General features: G+C 43.6%; 1 long non-coding RNA gene across 1 annotated transcript in view; it reads right to left on the bottom strand.

The window, feature by feature from the left end:
• Positions 1-22,588, bottom strand: part of LOC134460769 (uncharacterized) — a 60,643-nt gene that overhangs the window by 9,423 nt on the left and 28,632 nt on the right. The window contains exon 3 of the long non-coding RNA XR_010037165.1: positions 17,709-17,789. This is a non-coding gene — a long non-coding RNA (uncharacterized LOC134460769). The remainder of the gene's footprint in view (positions 1-17,708; positions 17,790-22,588) is intronic.

Here is a 22,588-nt window from a genome sequence, read left to right as displayed (position 1 = left end):
TAGGGCTCTGCGCAAAGGGATTAAACTGCCGTCTCTCCCCTAGCCATGTGCAGGTGCCACCCCGCTACCTCAGGTCAGGTCAACAAACATTCTTTTGTTTGTGCTGCCTAGCTGCTAGCCGTATCGGGCTTATATAGTAAAACAAACACTAATTCGACATTCATGAGAAATAAAGCCGGCCAAGTAATGAGATGTTTATCCTCTCGGGGCAAGAACCCAGAGTCTCCATTCTGGCTTTACAGACTAAAAGACACACTGAAGCACTCCAGCAGATTCAGGCAGCTTGATGAAAGCAGTCTGACTTGCCTAGCCGACCGACTGTACCTTACCACTCAGATGCCAGAAACCGCAAAAAATAGTCTTCTTCTGCATGTGAATATACTTTTTCGGGGACTTTTCAAGCCTTTATTGTTTACTATCAGACAGGAGAGTGGAGGAGACACAGGGAGTGAGTTGGGAGAGAGACGGGGAAGGGCCAGCATAGGACCCTGGCTGGGAATCAAACCCAGGTCTGCTGCATAGTAGACGTGTGCCCTATACAGTTAGTGCCACGGTAGGGCCATGTGAATTTACTTTGATGTGTATGTGTTTGTGTGCGCCCGTGTGTGTGTATGTGTGTGTGTGCGTGCATGCACATCAGGTGGCCTTCATACTATATGTAACATACTGTATGTCTGTTGATGTGTCTATGTGCACGTACTGTACGTGTGTTTGTGTGTCACTCTGTGAGTGTGTGATTGAGGGGAAGCAGAGAGACGGTGCATGTTGTTCAGCCTGTGGAGGGGTTACAGAGATGTTTTTAGGATCTTTTTTTTTAGCTGGGGTGCTGTAGCTTCCGTCTTCCGATCTTTGTGTGTATGTCTTTCTGTTCCTGCTGCAGGTGACTACTTCCTGAATTCACAAAGTTGACCAGTCGAGAGGAAGCGCTCCCCTGCTGCGATGAACAAGCTGTTCCCATAGCTACTTCAACGCTGGCTGCACCATCAGTTGCATAAAGTCAGTGATGCTGAAATCTAACCAAGAAGCAGAAGGCGACGATCCAGCAAACTCCTACTTGTTTAAGATGAAAGCTAATTTGTGTTCCCATTTCTCTCCAGTCAAATGGGGAAGTTATCTTACAACATACATTTCTATCTACAGTGAGCTTGTCAGACCACAGAAAAAAAAACCTCATGTTTGTCAAAGATAACATTCAAATATTCATCATTTCTTATTTGATTGAACAACAGTAATGTACTGTTAATACAACAAGACACAAGACGTGTCTTTGTTGCATAGATTTTAAAGAAGTTCAAAGAGGATATGAGACGCTGAGTAGTTATCAGAAGGGGAACCATGTGTTTTCAGTCTGATGCGATTGGTCACTAAGATAGGAAGAGAAGAACACAGAACTCACATTATAAGCAAAGCACTATGTACTTACCAAACAGGGCCAATTACAGGAAGTCACTGACTAGTGATAGTAGACCAGAGTAGTACTACAGTAGCACCTACTGTTGGCAGTATGGGACATTTCCTGGAGAAAGGGGGATTTTCAACTTATTACTTTCATTTAAAGGTGCACTGACTAGGATGGTGGCCAGAATAGGTATTGCAACTACGCTGCTCATTGAAATTGTGCTGTCTACTGCCAAATTTGATCTTTTCATGAATATTTACTAAATAATGAACTAATATTTACCAGTATGATCAAAGTACAGTGGGTTTGGCAGCTAAAACTGTCTATTTCTGGACATTCAAAATTGTGGACAAGGAAAAGATCTACCTTTCTGTATAAAGTGCCATTTTCCCAGTTGTAATGAATACTCAGAATTTCATGATGGTAGTAAGTATTAGTGGTGTGGATTGGCACTGCCCTCACGATCCGATTCGATCATGAATTGGGAGGTAGCGATTCGATTCGATTCGATTCTATGCGATTCGATCCGATCCGATTCAATTCTACAATGCATTTAATTTCTACTGAAAGCAAAGCAAATGTTTCATCAGTCATGATGAGGCAATACAAGTAGTCAGATACTGAGCAACAATTTATTGGCTGTTTTTTGTATCAGTCTGGATCAGTCTGTATCAGTCTTGCAATGCTTTGAAGTACTTTTATTTAATTTAACATTAATTTGCTCCACGGAATATATCCACGGCAGTAATTGAAACTTTAAAAAATTGCCGGATCGATTCTGGAACTTGCCGCATTGAATTGGATCGTCCATGCCCCGCATTGGATGGCATCGCCGAATCGATCATTGTTGACAAGACTAGTAAGTATTCATGAAAAGGGTAGTATTTGTGAATGGACAGCATGAATTCCGGAAAGGAACAGCTAAAATACTGTACTACACAGTGCAACTTTCATTTCAAACACTAGAGTGGCTACCGGTATTTGAGCTGGATGGGTGTGGGGGTGTGACTGCACAGCCTCCTGTGGAGGAGGGCAAGAAGACAGCTGACCTTTCACCTCAGGGTCAGACCGAGACAGCGGGTCAGAGAGGCAGCCATCACTGCTACGCTCTGAAGTCCAATGACATGAAAGCCTCAGAACGGCCATAGCTATGACATAAATTCATGTCAGTCTCGGCGTGGTGTGTTATTATAATTTTAACAGTCTTGCATGACTAATTTACAAAACATGGCCGTCCAACTCTCTTTGAAGTATATACATTGATAATTCCTCAACATCTTTGGAGTCAAACTAAGCCTTACATCTAAGGATTGTCTTATGCCTTAACAAAGAGTGGCAACGTTCTGCATCCAGACAGACACAGGCAGCGGCAACAGCAAGGAGCTCAACAGGGATTAAGGTGTTTATTACAACAAATCACAACAAACGTTCTTTATCCTTTTGTTTTGGATTGGGGTGGCTTTGTATTGCATAATTGCTGCTGGCATTGTAAAAATTAGTTTGTTTGGTAACTCAAGGGAATCAAATCTTGCCATTACTGAAAGCAGGGACGGAGTAAGAAGCCACGGGGCCCCTAGGCTACAGGTTGTTTGGAAAAAAAAATAACATAACAAAATGACATGGACGGTGTCATAATTCCAACCCAAGAGGAGTACTAATAAGATTTAAAGCTCTACCTGACACGGCAGACTAAGTTATCAATACTGCATCTTCTTACATTTTACCAATTGTATCTGGCCAACTGGGGGGCCCCTTGGCAGGTGGGGCCCCCTAGGCTGCAGTCATATCTAGCCTGGGGTGCATTTCTAAAAAGCATAGTTGTTAGCTAGTTAACAGCTTGGCTGGTTGTCAATGGGAAATTGCACTGCAAACAACAAAGTAGCTTTTAGCAACTGTGGTTTCAAGAAATGCACCCCTGTGCTTTAATCCAGCCCTGACTGGAAGGCATGGTGGCCAAATGTGAATGAGCTGCAGTACAGTAGGCCTCTGCACATGTCCACGTAAAGAAGTGTTTCTCAACGGGGGCTCTACATTCCCCCAGGGGCATTAGGGAGTCCTCGGGGGGGCACTGAGAAGAATACAGCTGCGTGGAGGTTTTGCTCACTTGCCATTGGGGGACATTAGTCTATTTTGTTTTTTTAATACTGGCAGGGGCGTTAGCAGGCTTATGAGGAGGTCCAGGGGCTGTTGTGAAGGTCATGATAGACAGTAAAAAAATGCAGTGTTAATTCAACACTTGCAGAGTTGCTTTAACATCTTCTAGACTAGAGTGCATTTGGTCCCAGAGTACTCTCTGAGTTAATACTACATTTTTTTTACTGTGTAAAATCAAGGGGGCGCTTGTTCAAAAAAGGTTGAGTACCACGGTCGTAAACGTAAAAGGCTGAAGCGGTGGTCTTGGTTGGCAGCCGTGTGCGTGATGTGATGATAACCTCTCTCTGACCTGGAAGGGGAGGAGGCCCCATCCCTCCCTCTCCCTCTACTGGATGGCACAGTCAGCAAATGGCAGCAATTCAATGCTGCAACAATTACGCAATTCAATACAGCCACAATACAGCAACACACATCGCACATCCTCTCCCCTTTTCTGCACCCCGCTACAATGCTCATGGACCAGAATTAGGCATACACGCTCATGAACAGAACAGTAGCTATGTACAACTTGCAGTGTTAACTCAACACTTAGTGTCGAATTCAACAATCATTACATTGCTCCACCTCTCTCAGTGTTGTAATTAACACAGCAACATTAGACTGTGTACAGTACAGTACATGCTGTTGTGTAAGTGAATAGCGATAGAAGAAAGAAAAGACTTCTAGAAGATAATGACATGCGGCTTTACTCCCTGGGCTCCTGGTTGAGGGCGTGCCGTGCTGTTGCTCAGTGTGATCCTGTGCAACTAAAGGAGGCAGAGGCGGACTTTCCATTAGGCAAACCTAGGCAATTGCCTAGGGCCACGACCAAATCTGTCCTCCGTAGGGGCCCCCAACTGTCACACCAGTCACGGTAAACACAAACAAAAAAATATGTAATATAAGTAATCGAAGACATATATGAGACAAAACACTAACATTTTTTGAAAAAAGGTTCGCACACTTCTTTGGAAACGTCATTGCCAATGCATGAAATAATAATAAGAAAAAATAACTTAAAGAAGAAAAAATCCAAAGAAGTGTGCGAACCTTTTTTCATTTTTTTATGTCTATATAATGATTTTTGAGGGCCCCATGTTTATATTTCGCCTAGGTCCCCAAAATGGCTAGATCCGCCCTTGTAAGGAGGAGATCCCATTGGGATCATGGGAAACAGAGCACGGGCACCTGCCCTCTGGAGAGATTAATTATAAGCCTCACTTCACTGCAGAGATGGCACTGGTGGCGTGGTCAAGGATAATTGCTCAGCTACCCTTCACAACAATGCCATTTCTCATGACATTTCCCTGCAGCGGATCCGATGGGGAGAGAGAGAGAGAGAGAGAGAGAGAGAGAGAGAGAGAGAGAGGGAGTAGGTGAGAGAGAGCGAGAGTGTGCGAGAGAGAGAGCAAGTGAGCAAGTGAGCGAGTGAGTGAGAGAGAGAGAGAGAGAGTGAGCAAGTGAGCGAGTGAGTGAGAGAGAGAGAGAGAGAGAGAGTGCGAGCAAGTGAGTGACTGAGTGAGTGAGTGAGTGAGGAAGACACACAGACAGACAGACAGACAGACAGACAGACAGACAGACAGACAGACAGACAGACAGACAGACACAGAGACAGAGACAGACCACAGACACAGAGACAGAGACAGACAAGCATGTGGAAGTACCAGACACAGCTGACTCCACATCAGCCAAGCCACTCTGCCCTTTTGCAAACTGCATGCATCTGAGCTGTCTGTCTCGGATTGGCCGCCCAATGAGGAAGTGAACTGCTGTGTTGCAAGCAGGATGCTGTCAGCCATCCACGGCAGACTGAATCACTCTGTGCACTACTATTGATCGGCAGGCAGGCTGCCCATCCTCCCCCATCCCCCATCCCCTCCAGGGGGCTTCCATTAGGATGCTGCTGCTTATATGCCCCACACAATGACTTGCATTTTTCAACGTCAGCCAGCAAGCACTACTAGACCAACCGTATCTCACTCATTTCGTGAAGTTTTCACGAAAAAAATAGATGAATTTTCGTGGTGCATTCACGTTATTGCCCGCCTTTCGTAAAGTCTTCACGAAAATAATAGATTAATTTTCACGCTGCCTATTCACTTGATTGCCCGACTGTTGCCTAGCGACCCACTAGTTTGATGCCCTTTCGGTAGCCTACCGTCACATGGTAATCAAACATTTCAAACAAGCAATTTAGGGTTAGGTTTAGGGTCAAGGTTAGGGTTAAGGTTAGGGTTAAGGTTAGGTTTAGGGTTAAGTAGGGTTAAGGTTAGGGTTAGGTTTAGGTTTAGGGGACATAAGGCGTAAGTACCGAAAGGGCGTCGAATTAGTGAGTCCCGAGTGTATCAGCAGTGTTCTGTCAGCACCCCCTCCCCGCCCCTGCAGACGTTTGGATAACCATAGCAGCAGTGGGGCAATTCAAGTGAATAGGCAGCGTGAAAATTAATCTAATATTTTCGTGAAGACTTTACGAAAGGCGGGCAATAACGTGAATGCACCACGAAAATTACTCTATTATTTTCGTGAAGACTTTACGAAAGGCGTGAGATAGGGCTCACTAGACAGACATAGGCAGGGCCTCTGACAGCTTTGGCTGGGCCCAGGACAAAGACATCCGGGAGGGCCCCAAACCCAATACTGTACATACAATGTAATGAGGATCCGATTCTGGGCCCCCTCCTTCCCTGGGCCCGGGACAAGTGACCCCTTTGTCCCCGCTGTCAGCTTCCCTGGGCATAGGCTCACTATCAAAGCATGGACATTCACTACCACATGCTGAGTTCAATTCTGTATCTGTTTGGGTTTGGACAGACACGGCTCGCTCGGACATGGCGGGAGGAGCATTGCTGGAGTCAGCTGTTCTGTCTGTCTGTGGCAGGGCAGGCAGGCAGGCAGGCAGGCAGGCAGACGGGGGGTGGGCGGGCGGGCAGGCAGACAGGCAGGACAGGCAGGCAGGCAAGCAGGCAGGCAGGCAGGCAGGCAGACGGGGGGCAGGCAGGCAGGCAGGCAAGCAGGCAGGCAGGCAGGCAGACGGGCGGGCGGGCGGGCAGGCAGGCAAGCAGGCAGAGCAGGCAGGCAGGCGGGCAGGCAGGCAGAGCGAGCGGGCAGGCGAGCAGGCAGGGCAGGCAGGCAAGCAGGCAGGCAGGCAGGCAAGGCAGTCAGGCAGGCAGGCAAGGCAGGGCAGGGCAGGCAGGCAGGCAGGCAGGCAGGCAGACAGGCAGGCAGGGCAGGGCAGGGCAGGCAGGCAGGCAGGCAGGCAGGACATAGCCAGGACGTGCCCTCCTAGTGATGCAACACCTTCAGCGTTGCTGCTAGTCAGGTCAAGAGCAATGCAAGTACTTTCTGAGTTCCCAGAAAATCGGGAACTCCTCCCACTTTGTTGGGAGGCAAACAACCATTAGCAAACCAAGGGAGGCGGGTGAACTATACCGTTTGGGAAATGTTAATTGTTATGCTCTTGGTCAGACCAAGTCTCGAAGAGATTTGAAAGTCGATGATAATCAGGCTAGGCAGGACAGGCAGGCCGGGCCTGATGGGCCACCATAAGCTCGCCGTCTGTGTCCAGCCCACTCCCGAGTAGATGAATAAGTAATACCCGGCCATAGCATGGGCCTCCGGGGAGAGAGAGTGGCAACATCTTCATACAGGCGTCCCCTCGCAAGATAAGACAAGGCCGTCTCTTTCATAATGCATGAGCAGGGCCGCTGACAGCTTTGGCTGGGCCCGGGACAAAGTCATCTGAAAGGGCCCCAAATCCAATATAAACAATGTATAGAGCACCCATTTCTGGGCGTCCTGTCTCCCTGGGCCCGGGACAAGTGACCCCTTTGTCCCCCCCAGACAGCTTCCATAATGCATGAGCAGCGGGGCTTGGCAGGTGCCCAGCTCAGTTCATCAGCCATCTATCTACGTATCTCTCTCTCGCTCTCGCTCTCGCTCTCGCTCTCGCTCTCGCTCTCTCTCTCGCTCTCTCGCTCTCCTTGCAAGCTCCCTCCTTCCCGGCACATCAGCAGAAAACACACATCAACACTGCATGGAGGACCGAAAGCAGCACACCCATGGCATAATGGTGGCAATGCAACTTGTACTTCTCTGCCCTGACTATAATCCTAATAATGATGACAGACCCACTTTCTTACGAAGTCATCTGATGTAGCTTCACTCAGGGCTCTGAATTACCTGCCTGTTCTGGAAATGCGTCAACTACTGTATATGACCGCAGAGCTAGAAGGACAAGGACATGGTTAATGATAAACCAATGGTTAAGGTCTGAATGACCTAGCTAAATTAATATCTGTAACACCATAATACCAGCCATTACCCTCAATAGGCGTTTCAGAGTTCCCCGCTTCAACCGCAACAGACTTAAACGTGCTTTCATACATCAATCGATTCTTTTGTTAAATCCGTCGTAAGGGTGCATAGTGTTATCACTCCATGTTGGTAAGATCTTCAAGTTATGTGGGTTGTATGTAATGTAAGTATGCATGTATGTCTGTATATAGGCCTGAGTCCTCTGTTTGTTGTCAGTTGTGCAATAGTCTTGTGATGTGATGTTATATGTATGTCCTGTCTTAAACGAGTCTTGCTCAGGGACGCAAAATGAATTTCTGTGAAAACTGACAATGAAGTCTAATTATATAGTTTCATTATACTTTCGGTCAGCTAATAAAGTTGCACTCAGTACAGGTTTTACGTCTAGGCAGTGCTGAAAGTATTTGAATAGCTGTATATCAGTGAGCAGCAACACACACGTCACCGCAGTATTTTTAGAAACAGAAGTCTGCGAGTTGTTTTCCCCTACAGCTCACAATGTGTGACTCTGATGTGTTTCAATGCGCTTAACAAGAACCCATGTATGGTCAGTCACTGGAAGTGGTAAAAACCTTTAAACGACAAAATAATATATAACTTGCTGTCGACTGGTATCAAGGTTACAGCCCCTACCAAATGAGTCAAACGGATCATTTAGCTCCCACTACAAATTCATTCTTTTTAGGGTTTGTTTTTGCCTTTATTTCTGACAGGACAGTGGAGGAGAGACAGGAAATGAGTGGGGGGAGAGAGAGACGGGGAAGGATCGGCAAATGACCCGAGCCAGAATCGAACTCGGGTCACTAGCGTAGTAACACAGTGCCCTACTGTTAGGCCACGGCAGGGCCCTGGTACAAATAATTCTCGCCCGGGAAGCGGCTGCAGTAGCATACAGGGCTGGCCTGGGACCAGAAAAAAAATAAAAAATAAAAATGAAACAAAGCAAAACAAAAAACAGAACAGCATTGGCCCCCTGAGGACTATCGCCCAGCAGGAAATGCTCTGTATACCAGATTACCACACCAGGCTGCAGTAGCATGGACTTCATGGAGAGTGTTTAAGGCCTAGGCAGTCAGGCGTGTGCGTACAGTATGTCAGGGCTTCAACCTTATCTGAACCAGCCATTTCCTGTGCAGTACACGGCAAGGCATTGCATGGCACTGATGTGTCAAATGGCTCCTTGTTTCGAGAGAGCTCAGAAGAGGGATAACGGTTCTATGGTGACGCATCAAAGGCAGGCAGCAGAGGAGCTTACAAAGCCAGCCCTCATCTCACACCATGGTTTGTAGTACTACTAGGGTACGGTACACATGATACTGCACGGCAGTGGGTCCATGGCATGTAGTGTGCGTGGTTGTGTTGTGTGACAGACAGAAAAGAATGGCCTGTAAGACAAACACATTGTCTGTGGGTTCGACATGTAACAATATCATCAATAACTTCAATATTTTTTATTGACATGTAACAATATCAATAACTTACTTAATTATCCTCTTTCGTCCCGGTTTGGACATAAGGCTGCAATCATACACTGCCACTGAACCCTGTCTCGTGCTTTGGCCTGTGCTTCATCATCAATAACTAAAACTGTGCAAAACCAGACAGATCCCATTCGCACTATTTTTGGTGACAGTATGCGGTATTAATTATATTTCATGTAAAAAAAAAACCCGATGCTCTGTTGTCAACATAATGTTGCTTACTTGTGCAGAGCTGTGTTTTAACACTGTCGGGCACTCTGACATGCTAGTCAGAGCTGTTGCTCTTTGAACACTGCAGCTCACCTCCCACACGAGACAGGATGTGGTTGTGACACTGCGGAGCTTGACTTCTCAACTCTCTCGCCGCTCCTTTTATAGTCAAAGATGCAGGACAGATAGGCCTATACCTGCTTGAATGGCTATGACATCCATACATTAGAGGAATGGATCATATGACCTCTTATAGCGTTTGCGTCTGTCTGGCTGGCTTTGACGGGCCCACACGGGTCAGGTCAGCCACAGACATTTTGTCACGCTGAGTTAAGCTGCACTGAAATGAAAAACAGGCTCTCATTAGTGTGGCTGCCTGTTGGGTGGTTGCAGCCCAGCAGGGTATCTGAAGAAAATGAGAGCTTGGCTTAATGCTAAATCAGCACCTACATGCATTACACATCATAGGAAATATTCAGTGGGGGGGGACTGCTACTGCTGTGTGTGTGTGTGTGTGTGTGTGTGTGTGTGTGTGTGTGTGTGTGTGTGTGTGTGTGTGTGTGTGTGTGTGTGTGTGTGTGTGTGTGTGTGTGTGTGTGTGTGTGTGTGTGTGTGTGATATGGTATACAAATGCTTAGCAAAAATCACTGTTTGGTGACATAAAAGCCAATCCATTCTTGTCCCCTTTAGTTTCACACATCCTTATCAATAGTCATAGTTTCATCACTCTGTGGATAAAATAAAGGGGCACTAACAGTTTTTTTTCCTCAGGCATGTCTCAGTTTTGTACAAAGCACAAAATGGAAGAACAAACGTCCCCTCCCTTTTCTCATGGGCTGAGCTGCGCTCTCCTTCAGGATGTAAGAAAACTGCAACTTCCTCTTCTCTGGCAGATTGTTGAGCAGAGAGAGACCTCTTGTGACAGCAATTCTCCTCTTCTGGTAAAATTCCACTGCTGCTGAGATTTCAGCCTGACAGGAAGTGAACAGCGGCAAGAGCGGCCATAGACTCTACTGGTACAAATACCCAGGATGTAAATACAGAATGACAACACATTTCATAGCCCACTGACCAATAATATGCACCAACTGTTAATCAATCTATCTAACGATCAATGCTTCCTTTATACGATATGCTGTATTCATACAGCAAATTTGATCTACAACTACTAAATGTCTATAGGACCATTTCAAAATACTTAGGGCATTGTGTTGGCAGACTCCAGAATCCCTTAGAATCCACAACTACACGAAACGTATATACGTTCATTGAGACACTACTGGGCTTGGTATTGGGGGGAAACAAAAGTCAAGACTTTCATGCAGCACAGCTCCCTCATGTGGTGAAAGACACCCGCAGCATCTCATTTACTGAGGCAGAGACAGCCCAGCATTTCAGGAGAGAGAGTGGATTCCAACATGATGACTTCCATCCTCCCTTGCTCACTTGCCTGCTTGTGACCTCATGATGATGTCACTGGCGACAGAAAAATAATTCAATATCTTGCAAAAGCACAATTCTAACGTTGTTTTCTCATTTGCAATCGGGATGGTGAATGAAAAACAGACCTCCAAACGTTGTTGTGGCTAGGCTGACAGCTGGGAAAATTAGTTGTTTTCTCCACGGAGGAGGAGCCAGGAGGCGAGGTGAGGCCACAAGCACAAGTGGAGGACGGGAGTCTGCATATTGGAATGCACCCAGAGAGAGGGAAGCCTTATCACATCTCAGCAATGTTTGCCCAAGAAACACACTTACTTCCCAACCTTCACCAAATGACTCGCTCAGCTTCCTGTATCTAATTGCAGTTTAATTACTGGGGCAGGAGAACAGAAGCTCATTTAGAAAGTATTGTCACTCACATTTCCAACAAGCATTGTCGTTCACAGTTCCAAACACGTACTTGTCAGAGATGTCTAGCCTCATTTGTTTCCTTGCCTTGCCTCATGTACGGAGATAATGATAGGACAGGAGGTCAAAAGAGCACCGTAAATTTCCCCATTTTGAGCTGCTCTGCAGTGAGTGGTTGTTAGACTCTTCCTCATGTAACAACCTTTCAAGCACTTTCTCATACTCAGAACAGTCTGTCAACCAAAGACTTAAGGAGACTTTGGACTTATTCATTTGTTCCCTACTGTACACTTCAAAGATGATTGTGTTTTGATTTGGTTTCACAGACATACAGCTATGATCAATGACTGTACATATAGGTACGCAAGTTTGATGATAGGTCTGCATTTTCCCTGATATTCTATAACAGCTCAGAGCCAACAAGAACCGTCCAGCTTTTCAAGCAGGGAAAAGAAAAGTACAAAACCAGTAACGGAAACAAATAGCTATATCCAGAGAGACAAGAGCTGGCCAAAACTACCATTGAGGACACAGAGGTCATGTCCTCTGTATTTTTTTCCCAGTAATGTAAAATGTATCTATGATGACAATCGATATATGATCAACAATGATAAATTCAGTCTGTATATCCAAAGCAGAACTACCACATAAACAGCTAATTTCCTTTTAAAATATATTGATTTCAACTAAACATTTCATTGGCCTCCTACACTTTAAGTTGATTTTGTTTTGATACAGCAGAAACGGCATTAGACTCTAAGAGTCCATAGAGTTAAAAAAAATAATAATATTTTTTTGGGCACAACTCTAAGGAGGATGAGGATGTCATGTAGCCTACATTTGTCCTTAATCATGCATGCTTAGGCTATAGCATAGCAATGTTCTGAGGCGCATCCCTTTGATGGGAGAAACAGATGGGGGGCATTTCCCAAAGTCTAGTGTATGAGCCTTGGAAGTCTGTCAGCCTAATTAGTCACGCGCAGTGATTGGATACACCGCAGAGTACACCAAAGAGTATCCAATCACTGGGCGTGACTACGAAGGATGATACACTTCGAAGGACACACACTAGGCTTTGAGAAATGACCCCAGGGTGTCCTGCTATACGGCCTCAAGAATCGTTGGTGAGAGGCAGATGTTGAAGAGCCAGTGATTAACTGCCTGGTCAGGTCGCGTCTGTCAGGGCCAGATGTGACATAAGGACCAGTGTCAGAGTTCACCGTCTACAAACCACTTGTGAAAATTGTGGCCTGTGTGTGAATTGAAGTCTAAGTCAAGTTTTTACAGATGCATGCTTCAAAGACACTTAGTGTTAGTGTGGCTATACTGTTGTATCTGTATCAGGCCTTGGGTGAATTTCTCGAAAGCAGTTACTAACTATGTTAGCTACTTTGCTTACCATGCAATTTCCCATTGGCAACCACCCAAGTTGCTAACTGGCTAACAACTACGCTTTTGAGAAATGCACCCCTGTATTGCTTTTCTGGCCTAGTCTCTAATAATCGCCCATCTCACTATTGACAGGGTAAATAAAGGCCTCATTCTAATACACAATACATTTTGTGTTGAAATATGGCCTCTGTCATGTCTTAATTGCCATTTTATAAAATCAAAGAAAAAAAGTGATTTACAAAATGCTAAATAAAACACAACAGATATTTTGCTACGTAACTTTTCATGGAATACCAGAGAACACCACTTGGTGAGAGTTGCACATCTTTACGGTTTAGGTGGTTTTAAGGTCAGGATTTAGACAAAATCCCAATTAGCCTGATAACAGAGACAGCAGCAAACACCACCATTTCAGTGGAAACCATTCTTTTGCATTCCTCAAGATGTGGAGGGGAAAAAACAACAATAAAACATCAGTTAACACTTGAAGAAAACCAAAGGCCTCCACAGCAACATCAGCAAAAAATAGACATGTCAAACTCCCTCATACCCAAAGGCTTTCTATGCGGTAGATAATCATTAAGTCATATTTTAGCCAACATCTCCAACCAAACATTCCAGACTGAAGATTGTGTGTTGAGAGATTAGGGGCTTTTCAAAGAACCACCACCCCCAAACTCCACACCTGGGCCTGGCGTGACTCTGCTACGGCAGATACCACTGCACTTTCCTCTTCTCCACAAGCAATGTGAGAGTGATGATAAGACAAGAGGAGCTTCCATAACCATAGCAACTAACTCACAGACAACTAAGCCAGAGAGAGTAGAGAGAGAGAGGCTCCATTGGCCCATTGTTTCCGGGTTCTATTATTGCAAGGGGGAGGGGGTGAAATCCCCCTTTAGGCAGACCTAGGCAGACCTAAGGACTGTTCTATTCAATGCTAGGAGTATTATGACACGTCCCTTTAGGCAGACCGGAACCTGGTCACGTTAGGTGCCCATAGCAACCTATTACAATGGCATATCTCTATATACTTAAAGAATCTCTGACTAAGCCATTCACTGAGGCCCTCTAGAACACCACCACAAGTCAAACATTCTACTGCATGCCACATCACAACAGCTTGAGGTCTGTGGCAAAATTATTCATAATTATTCATCAAGGGTATTTCCTTGGCATATAAAAAAGTGAATAGTGCCTGTCTGGGCATATAAAAATATGACAAATTCCATGCAAACAGGGAAAAATGATCTAGTCATAGGTTTGATGATTTTTTTTTTCTCGCTTCACTTTTGTGAAACTATGAAAATGCACTATCTAATTGAAATGCTCTCAAGCATCCACAATCTACAGAGGGAGAGGGAGAGAGATAGAGAGACAGAGAGAGGGAGAGGGAGAGAGACAGAGAGACACAGAGAGAGAGAGAGAGAGAGAGAGAGAGAGAGAGAGAGAGAGAGAGAGAGAGAGAGAGAGAGAGAGAGAGAGAGAGAGAATGTAATGTGTTATAGTTTTAGTTTCGTCCCACTGCCACTTGACATTTTAACATCTGCTGCCATTTAACATCAAAGGACCACAATGGAAATAAGCTTCCGAGCTTTGTTATCCTGACTGTTTTTTTTTAAAGTATGTGGTGTGGCTTATATGGAACTTGATCATGTAGGCCTTTTTTTTTTTATATGAGAACAGAAATAAAATCATTCATTCATTCATCGGCTGGGACCAGGACAAATTCATCTGAAAGGGCCCCTCCACCCAATACAGTTGAGGACGATATTATTAGCCCCCCTTCTGAAATTAGACATATCTCTTCATTGATCATTGAGAATAATCATTATAAATAAATGTATGTTATTCTGGAAACGAATACACCATGGAGATAGTATCCAATAAGTTAAATTTGGACTTTTCCATTTTCACAATGAGTTTAAACAAAAAAGTGTAAAAATGGCAAGGACAAAATTATTAGCCCCCTTATCATTAATAGTCAATACAGTGCCATTTATGAACAAAAATTGACACCAGGCACTTTGATTAATTGTTAACTACAGTGAGTCCAATATGTATTTGATCCCTTGCTGATTTTGCAGGTTTGCCCACTAATAAAGACATGATCAGTCTATAAATTTATGATAATATGTATTCAAACATGGAGAGACAGAATATCAAAAAGAAATTCCAGAAAATAACTTAAAATAATATATTTTAATTTATTTGTATTTAATTTAGGCAAATAAGTATTTGACCCCTCTAGCTAAAGAAGATAAAGTATTTTGTGGCAAAGCCCTAGATGTCTAGCACTGAAGTCAGATGCTTCTTTTAGTTGATGACAATGTTTGTGCATGTAGTAGAAAGTATTTTTCTTTGCACATTATCTCTTAAACATTAATAGCTTGTGTCTGTAGCTTGGCAAATGGGAGGTTCAGTTCTCTCCATAGAATTACTATAGGGTTAATATTTGGAGACTGTCTAGGCCACTTCACGACTTTAATATGCTTCTTATTGAGCCACTCCTTCGTTGCTTTGACTGTATGTTGTGTATTATTGTCATGTTGGGAGATCCAAAAATGGCCCACCCTTCAGTGTAGTGGTGGAGGGAAGGACGTTTGCACTCAGGATTGCACTACATGTCTCCCTCCATCCATTCGTTGACGATGTGAAGTTGTCCTGTGCCTTGGCCAGACAAGCACCCTCAAGACATAATGATACCACTTTCATGCATGATGGTGAGGAGGGTGTTCTTGGGATCATAGACAGCAGTACTCTTTCTCAAAACACATTGAATTGTGATAATGCCAAACAGCTTGATTTTGGTTTCATCTGACTACAGCACCTCCTTATCATATCCTAAACCAGTCTGGTGTCCGTTGGCAAACCTCAAGTGGGACTGCACAGGTTCCTTCTGAAGAAGAGGTACCATGTGTGCACCACAGGATTTTAAACCTCTGTGGCATTAAGTGCTACCAGTAGTTTTCTCAGTGATTTTGGTCCCAGTAGCTTTGATATCATTGCCTAGTTCATCCCGTACAGCTCTATGGTGATTTCTTTCTGTTCTCATGATTATCAAATCCCTACAAAAGGTCAAATCTTGTATAGAACCCCAGACAGGCTGATGGATTGTATTCCTCACATTTTGGAAGAAATGCATGAACAGCTGGGTCATTAATACCCAGTCTCTTTCTTGTGACTTTGTAGCCCATTTAATCTTTGTTCAGGTCTAAAATGGTGTCCCTGATATCATTTGACCACTCTTTGGTCTTTCCCATGCTGGTGAGGTTGGAGAGTGACTGATTCACTCATACTATGGACTGATTCTGCTGATTCAATGTGTCTTTTATGCATGTTAGTATGTACAGGTGTCTTTAATTCAGATGACAAGTTGATCAGAAGTGCCCATCTGGTCTGTGGGCCCGGAACTGTAATCAGTCGGCAGGGGATCAAATACTTATTTTGCTCGATGAAATGGAAATAAATTAATATATATTCTCTTCAGTTAATTTCTGGATTTTCTTTTTGATATTCTGTCTCTCCATATTAGAATACATATTATCATAACATTTAATGACTGATCATGTCTTTTTTAGTAGGCAAACCAACAAAATCAGCAAGGGATCAAATACATATTGGACTCACTGTATGTTGGCACATGTCCTACCAGGGATTTTGGCCCATTTTTGTCATTGCAAATAGTTAAGCTGGTCCAAATTGCATGGATGTTGAGGATGGACATTCATTTTCAGCACTCTTCAAATACTATCTAAAGGATTGAGGTCTGAACCACTCCATGACCATGGTTTTAGTATCCTTGAAGAACATTTGAACTATTTTGGATGCAAGTTTTGGGTTATTATCTTATTGAAAGATCCAGTGAAGATCTTAACTCCCTCTATGAGCATATTTTTGCAAGGTCACTTTCCACATTCTATCATAATTTTCAGTTTTTATGGTGCCGTACACCCAAACAAGGTTTCCTGTGGCTGAGGCTGCCACAGAATGATGCCTCCACCACCATGTTTAATTGTGGAAACCATCTTATAACGATTCAAGGCCTATCCCTTTCTTCACCTGACAGAAGCAGAATTCATGCATCAAAGCAGGTGCAATTGAATATCATCCATTGAGAGTAAATAGAAATGATATCATCAGATGAAAGCAGAGACGTTCAAAACTCATTTTTGACTTTCAAATGTTCACAGGCAAAGCTCAATAACACTCTGATATGCACTGCCTTTAGTAAAGGGGTTCTTCTGTGATGATGGCCCCAAAGCCCAATATGATGACAAGCACTAACAACTGTCTTTCTTGGGGGGGGGGGGGCGGGGGTGTCTTCCAACAACATTGTTGTAACCCAAAGCATACATTTATATTAGTTCAGAGGTTCTTCAAGGACACTAAAACCATGATATTGGAATCACCCGCTCATAGTCCAGTCCTCAATCCCACTGAGAGTCTGTGGTTAATGTCTATGCTCAGCATCCATGCGATTTGGACCAGCTAGAACACTTTGCAATGAAGAAATGGGCCAAAATCCCTAGGGGGGCATGTGCCAACCTAGGTAGCAACTTATCAGAGCCTGTTGTCAGTTTTGGTTCATAAATGGCGCCATATTGACTATTGATCAGGGGGCTAATAATTTTGTCCTTGTCATTTTTGGCCTTTTTTGTTTAAACTCATCGTAACAATAGAAAAATCCAAATTCAACTCATTGAACATTATCTCCATCAGTGCATTTGTTTACAGAATAACAGAAACGGTGAATAATGGTCATTGTTACTGAGAAATCAAGAGAAATGTCTAATTTCAGGAGGGGGGCTAATAATATCGTCCTCAACTGTACATACAATGCAAATAGAACCCAATTCTGGGCCCCCTCTGTCCCCACTCTGCCCCCAACTCCATAGTTTACCTACTTCTCATTTCACAACTCAACTCACCTGACCAAGGCAGCTTTCAGAGAGACGTTTCCGTGACAGGGGGAAAGTTGGTGCTTTAGAGGGTGTTGCAGACTAGTCAGGCTAGTGAGAGAGAGAGAGAGAGAGAGAGAGAGAGAGAGAGAGAGAGAGAGAGATAAATTCACTACACTTGCAGAGACAAAAAACATGTTTTTTTACAAACAAAGTAAAAAAAGTAAACATGGCCAATTATGATTAAAGGTGCACTGTGTAATACTTTAGTTGTTCATTTCCAGAATTCATGCTGCCCTTTCACAAGTGTTAGCTTTTTAACAAATACTTACGACCATCATCAAATTCTGAGTATTCATTATGACTGGAAAATTGCAATTTCCATACATGAAAAGGGGGATCTTCTCCATGGTCCGCCATTTTGATTTTCCAGAAAAATACACTTTTTAGCTGCAAAACTTACTGCACTTTGGTATGGCCATACTAATAAACATTGGTTTATAATGTATCAAATATTCATGAAAAGACCAGATTTAGCAATAGGCAGCACAGTTTCAGTTGCAATACCAATTCTGACCACATCTGCACCTTTAAATAAGACAAAGCAATCACTGTACATACTGTATACATACGTCTGATAACTCTGTCTGAACTTTGTGCATTCATGACATCACAATCCAAATCTAGCACAACATAAGCACACATTCACAATGCCCATGGCTGGATTGGCCATCTAGGGCATTTGCCCGGTGGACTGTTGATGATTTTGGCCTGGCCCTCCCCATCAATATAGTGGTGTCAGTCCTCATGATGCTACAGCAGACCTCTCTGAGTCAGATTTACACATTCATGTTAACTGTTGTGGTCAAAATAGCTTGTAATAGATAACTTAAAATGTTGTCACAAGCTTCATTGTCTGTCTCAATGCCTGGCTGACTGGTCTTGGCTGAAAATGCCCGGCCTGATTTCTTGCCCCAGTGCAGCCCTGAAAATGCCACAGCAGTACCCTCCAATGCTCTGTCAGAAAATGATGAGAAACAACAATGTTGCAACTCTGCCATCCCACTGTCGTTGTTTCCCTTTTTCTTTTTGAAACCAAATTGGTTCTGCTAAAGCAAAATATGCATTTCAGTAGGCCAGCATTTCCAGGTCTGCCAGAACAGGTCCTTCGCTTATGTCTTCTTTGTCAGGGTTTTATGGCTTGGATTTCAAGCCATATGTTTATTTCCATCGTTAAATTACTGTAAGCACAAAATGCCTTTTCTCTTGATAAGACTCACTGAGCCTGAGTCTGCCCACATACACTGAGAACTGAAAGTACTAGGCTTACCATTGGGTAACAATTGTAACATTGTGGGAACAATCCTTTTGCGGAACAAATTACTTTTACTAATTTACTAAAATCATAAAAATGGTTAAGTACAATATGCATCACAGCCTGTCTTGTACCCTTTTATGTGCAAGAACTAAAAGAAGAGCAAAGGGGTAATTCCTCGGGCTTCTGCTTTATCATCTGGTGCATCGACGGGAGAGAGGCAGGAAATTTGAGAGACTTGAGAGACTGGACTCTGATGAAGATGGTCTAACCATCGAAACGTTAGTCATGTTGTGCACTTGAATAAAAAACAAAAAGAAATACATCTGTGCTGTTCCGGTGCTCTCAACTAAAATAATAACTTCTGTAGGCCTAACTAAAGGTATGATTCCCTATGTGTACCTTCACATGTATTTGTCTGTTTACGCTGCTTGTGATGTTGTGTTTTTCTGTGTCAGATTCGGTAGTCTGACTACTATAGGCCTATAGTTAGACATCGAAACAGGGACATTTTTACAGTGGTACAAGCATTACCTCTAGAAAACCACATTGCACAACAGATACAGTATTACATTTATTTTGTCATCTTTTTAAATCAAGTTGTTAATTTCCTTTTGTTTCAAGCAAACTAAAGACTTTCACATCACAGAACAGTTTCTATCAGATCACCAAGCAGTCTCAGTGAAGGAATAAGTTAGATGTTCCTTATGTGGATGTTACTTTATGATTGTAGCCTACTTTAGCTGTATCCAAACCTTTTAATACATGGAAAACAGATTGATTTATTGATTTATGAATAAGCTTAGATTACATTAGGACATTACCCTGTAGTTCCATCTGTGATACACATTACATTGCATTATTACATTGCATTGCATTTGGCAGATGCTTTATAACCAAAGCGACTTTCAAAAGAGGACATAATCATAGCCAACATCGCTAGCAGATACAAAGTGCACAGGAAATATACAGAACAATAAGTGCAGATGCAAAGAAGGGTTCGTTTTTTTTACACACACACACACACACACACACACACACACACACACACACACACACACACTGTCAAGAATCTGGCCTGGGGCCAGGGCAGTTCAAACATTAGTCTAGTAGCCTATAGTCACGAAAGAGGAGAGTCTTTACTTGCTTCTTGAAGGCTGCAAGAGATGTGCTTAGTCTTACTGTACATAGTAGATAATAGATATCAACCCTTCTTCATTGGCTTGCCCGACTTTACTCCATTGTGTCTTCAATAAGCCACTTTGTGTGTGTGTGTGTGTGTGTGTGTGTGTGTGTGTGTGTGTGTGTGTGTGTGTGTGTGTGTGTGTGTGTGTGTGTGTGTGTGTGTGTGTGTGTGTGTGTGTGTGTGTGTGTGTGTGTGTCAGAGTAAACCCTCTGTAAAGATACAATATCTTACTTGTAGGCTATACAGTCATTTTGGTGAAAGTCTTTTTTTTCTGAATCTGACAGCTCTTCAAAGCCTGGTTCGGATATCTCAACACATATGTGTTTTAGTCCTGTCTGTGTCGCTGCCCGGGTCTCGTCTTTCTCTTTCTTGGCTTCATTTAATGCTTCTTTCACCGCCACCGCTGTTGCCGCTGCAGCTGCACAACCTGCTGCTCTTGCCGCATCTCTCGCGGCCGCCAATGCAGATGTTACTCTGTCTGCTAGAACTGCTTCTTCCATTTGCTCCCCTACCGCCGCTTCAGCTAATGCTTCTGCGGCGTCTGCTGCTTTTTCAGCAGCATTTCTGGCTGCACCTGCTGCGCTTGTTGCTTCTTGGTCGGGAGTTGGACGCGTTGCTTCTTGTGCGGCGCCTGCAGCCTCTGCTGTTGCTTCTGCCGCCTCGGCTACTGCTGCTGCTACTCTTCCCCAGTTAGCTGATGCTGATGGTTCATGCTGCACTGTAATGACTGCTGATGGTTCATGCTGTACTGTTGTGCCTGCTGATGTCGATGGTTCAGGTTGTTCTCTTTGAGGTGATGGTACAGCTGCTGCCTCCTCTGCCGCTCTGGCTGCGGCCTTCTCTGCTCTGTCGGCTGCCTCTCACGCTTTACTTGCTGCTGCCCTTGCTGCTGATGTGGCCAGTTGACTTTTTTTAATTTCACGCAAGGGGATTTTGCACTTGGTGTGACATCTTCCTTTTGCCGTGTCCTGCAATTGCTCCTTTAACTGCGAATGTACTTGCTCTGCAAAATATTTCTTGTATTTCATCTGGTATAAAGGTTTTCCACAACAACGTATGGAGGTCAATGGTGAAAACACCAACCAAAGAAATGCAGCCGCACAGACACAGCCAAAACCCAAAATCTGAAAATGAACATGGCAGAAAATAAACCTGTTAGATACTCTTCTATTGATTTGGAAACAAAATATAGGCTTCAATAAATAAAATACTGCCCATCAATTATTAATGATATTAATAACTTAATAACTAATAAACTGAGTAATATGGTGAAATGGAATTCCTTATTAGTGTTACTCACTTGTGATTCACTTTTGATGTCGTCAAAAACCACATTTTCCTCAGTGTTACGCTCTGCTGTGCAAGGTATGGCAGTGTAGTTTCCATAGAGTGTCTGAAGGCAAATGAACCAGTCTCCATTGAACAGCACTGTTATGACCCATATTGCTGCAAGCGGAATCCCTTTGAAAAAGCAACAACATATGTTGAACCACTTGGCTTTTCTGAGGACACATTCATTGCAACAATGTCTGTAGGCCTTCATGAAGTAGGGATCTTTTAATAGCACTACAAAAAGGATCGTTGCGCATGGTAGCACCATATAGCCGATGATGGCAACAAGTTTCCAATCTGGAGTCGAAGAGCAAGGGCAGGTGAACTCTAACTGCAACAGGTACTGGCTTGCAACGATTAGCATCAGCAGCCCAGGAGCTCGGGAAGAAAACAGCTTCTTCAGCAACAGCAGTGGAATGTTGGACATTTGGTGCATCGTCATGTTGAAGTCAGGTTTTTTTCCCTTCCGTCTGGAATCTGAATGACACAACAGAAGACAAATCTTTCACATGAGGTATTTCTTTCAATTTTATGCGCAACATTATGTCGTGAGAGGATAGGGTATGCATACCCTATGCTATTGTGCCCTGACAAAGTCTCGGCTATTAAATGAACATAAGGATCTAAGTAAGTGTGTAGACATTCTTCTTTCTTGTTTCACAGTTTTTATTTATGTTTGGCATCTTTTAATCATGTGTGTGGTGTAATCAGTTTAAATACATATTAACAATGAACAAGGCCGACAGGCGGACAACAGATGCGTCCCTCTATGCCACTTCCAACTATGCCATTTTTCCCCCCAAACGCCCCCCTGGCCTCCTCCTAGCCTGTCAACGCCCCCCGAGGATGTACTTTTTGTTTATTGGTCATCATGGACACTCCAAATATTGTGGCAGGCAGCAAGGCAGCAAAATGGCGAGACATGGCTTTATTTTTTGCAGTTTAGGGTATAATAAGCTTATCATCATTCTTGGATTTGGAAAAGAACCATAGGCTATGATTTGAAATTTCACATAGCCTAGATGAAGTAGGCTACATTACAAATTACCAGACATTTATTAGGCCTAACAACCTTTA

Source organism: Engraulis encrasicolus, chromosome 13 (genome assembly GCF_034702125.1).
Source record: "Engraulis encrasicolus isolate BLACKSEA-1 chromosome 13, IST_EnEncr_1.0, whole genome shotgun sequence".
NCBI lineage: Eukaryota > Metazoa > Chordata > Actinopteri > Clupeiformes > Engraulidae > Engraulis > Engraulis encrasicolus.
The sequence above is the reverse complement of the archived record's forward strand: the minus strand, read 5'-3'. Positions and strand labels throughout refer to the sequence as shown.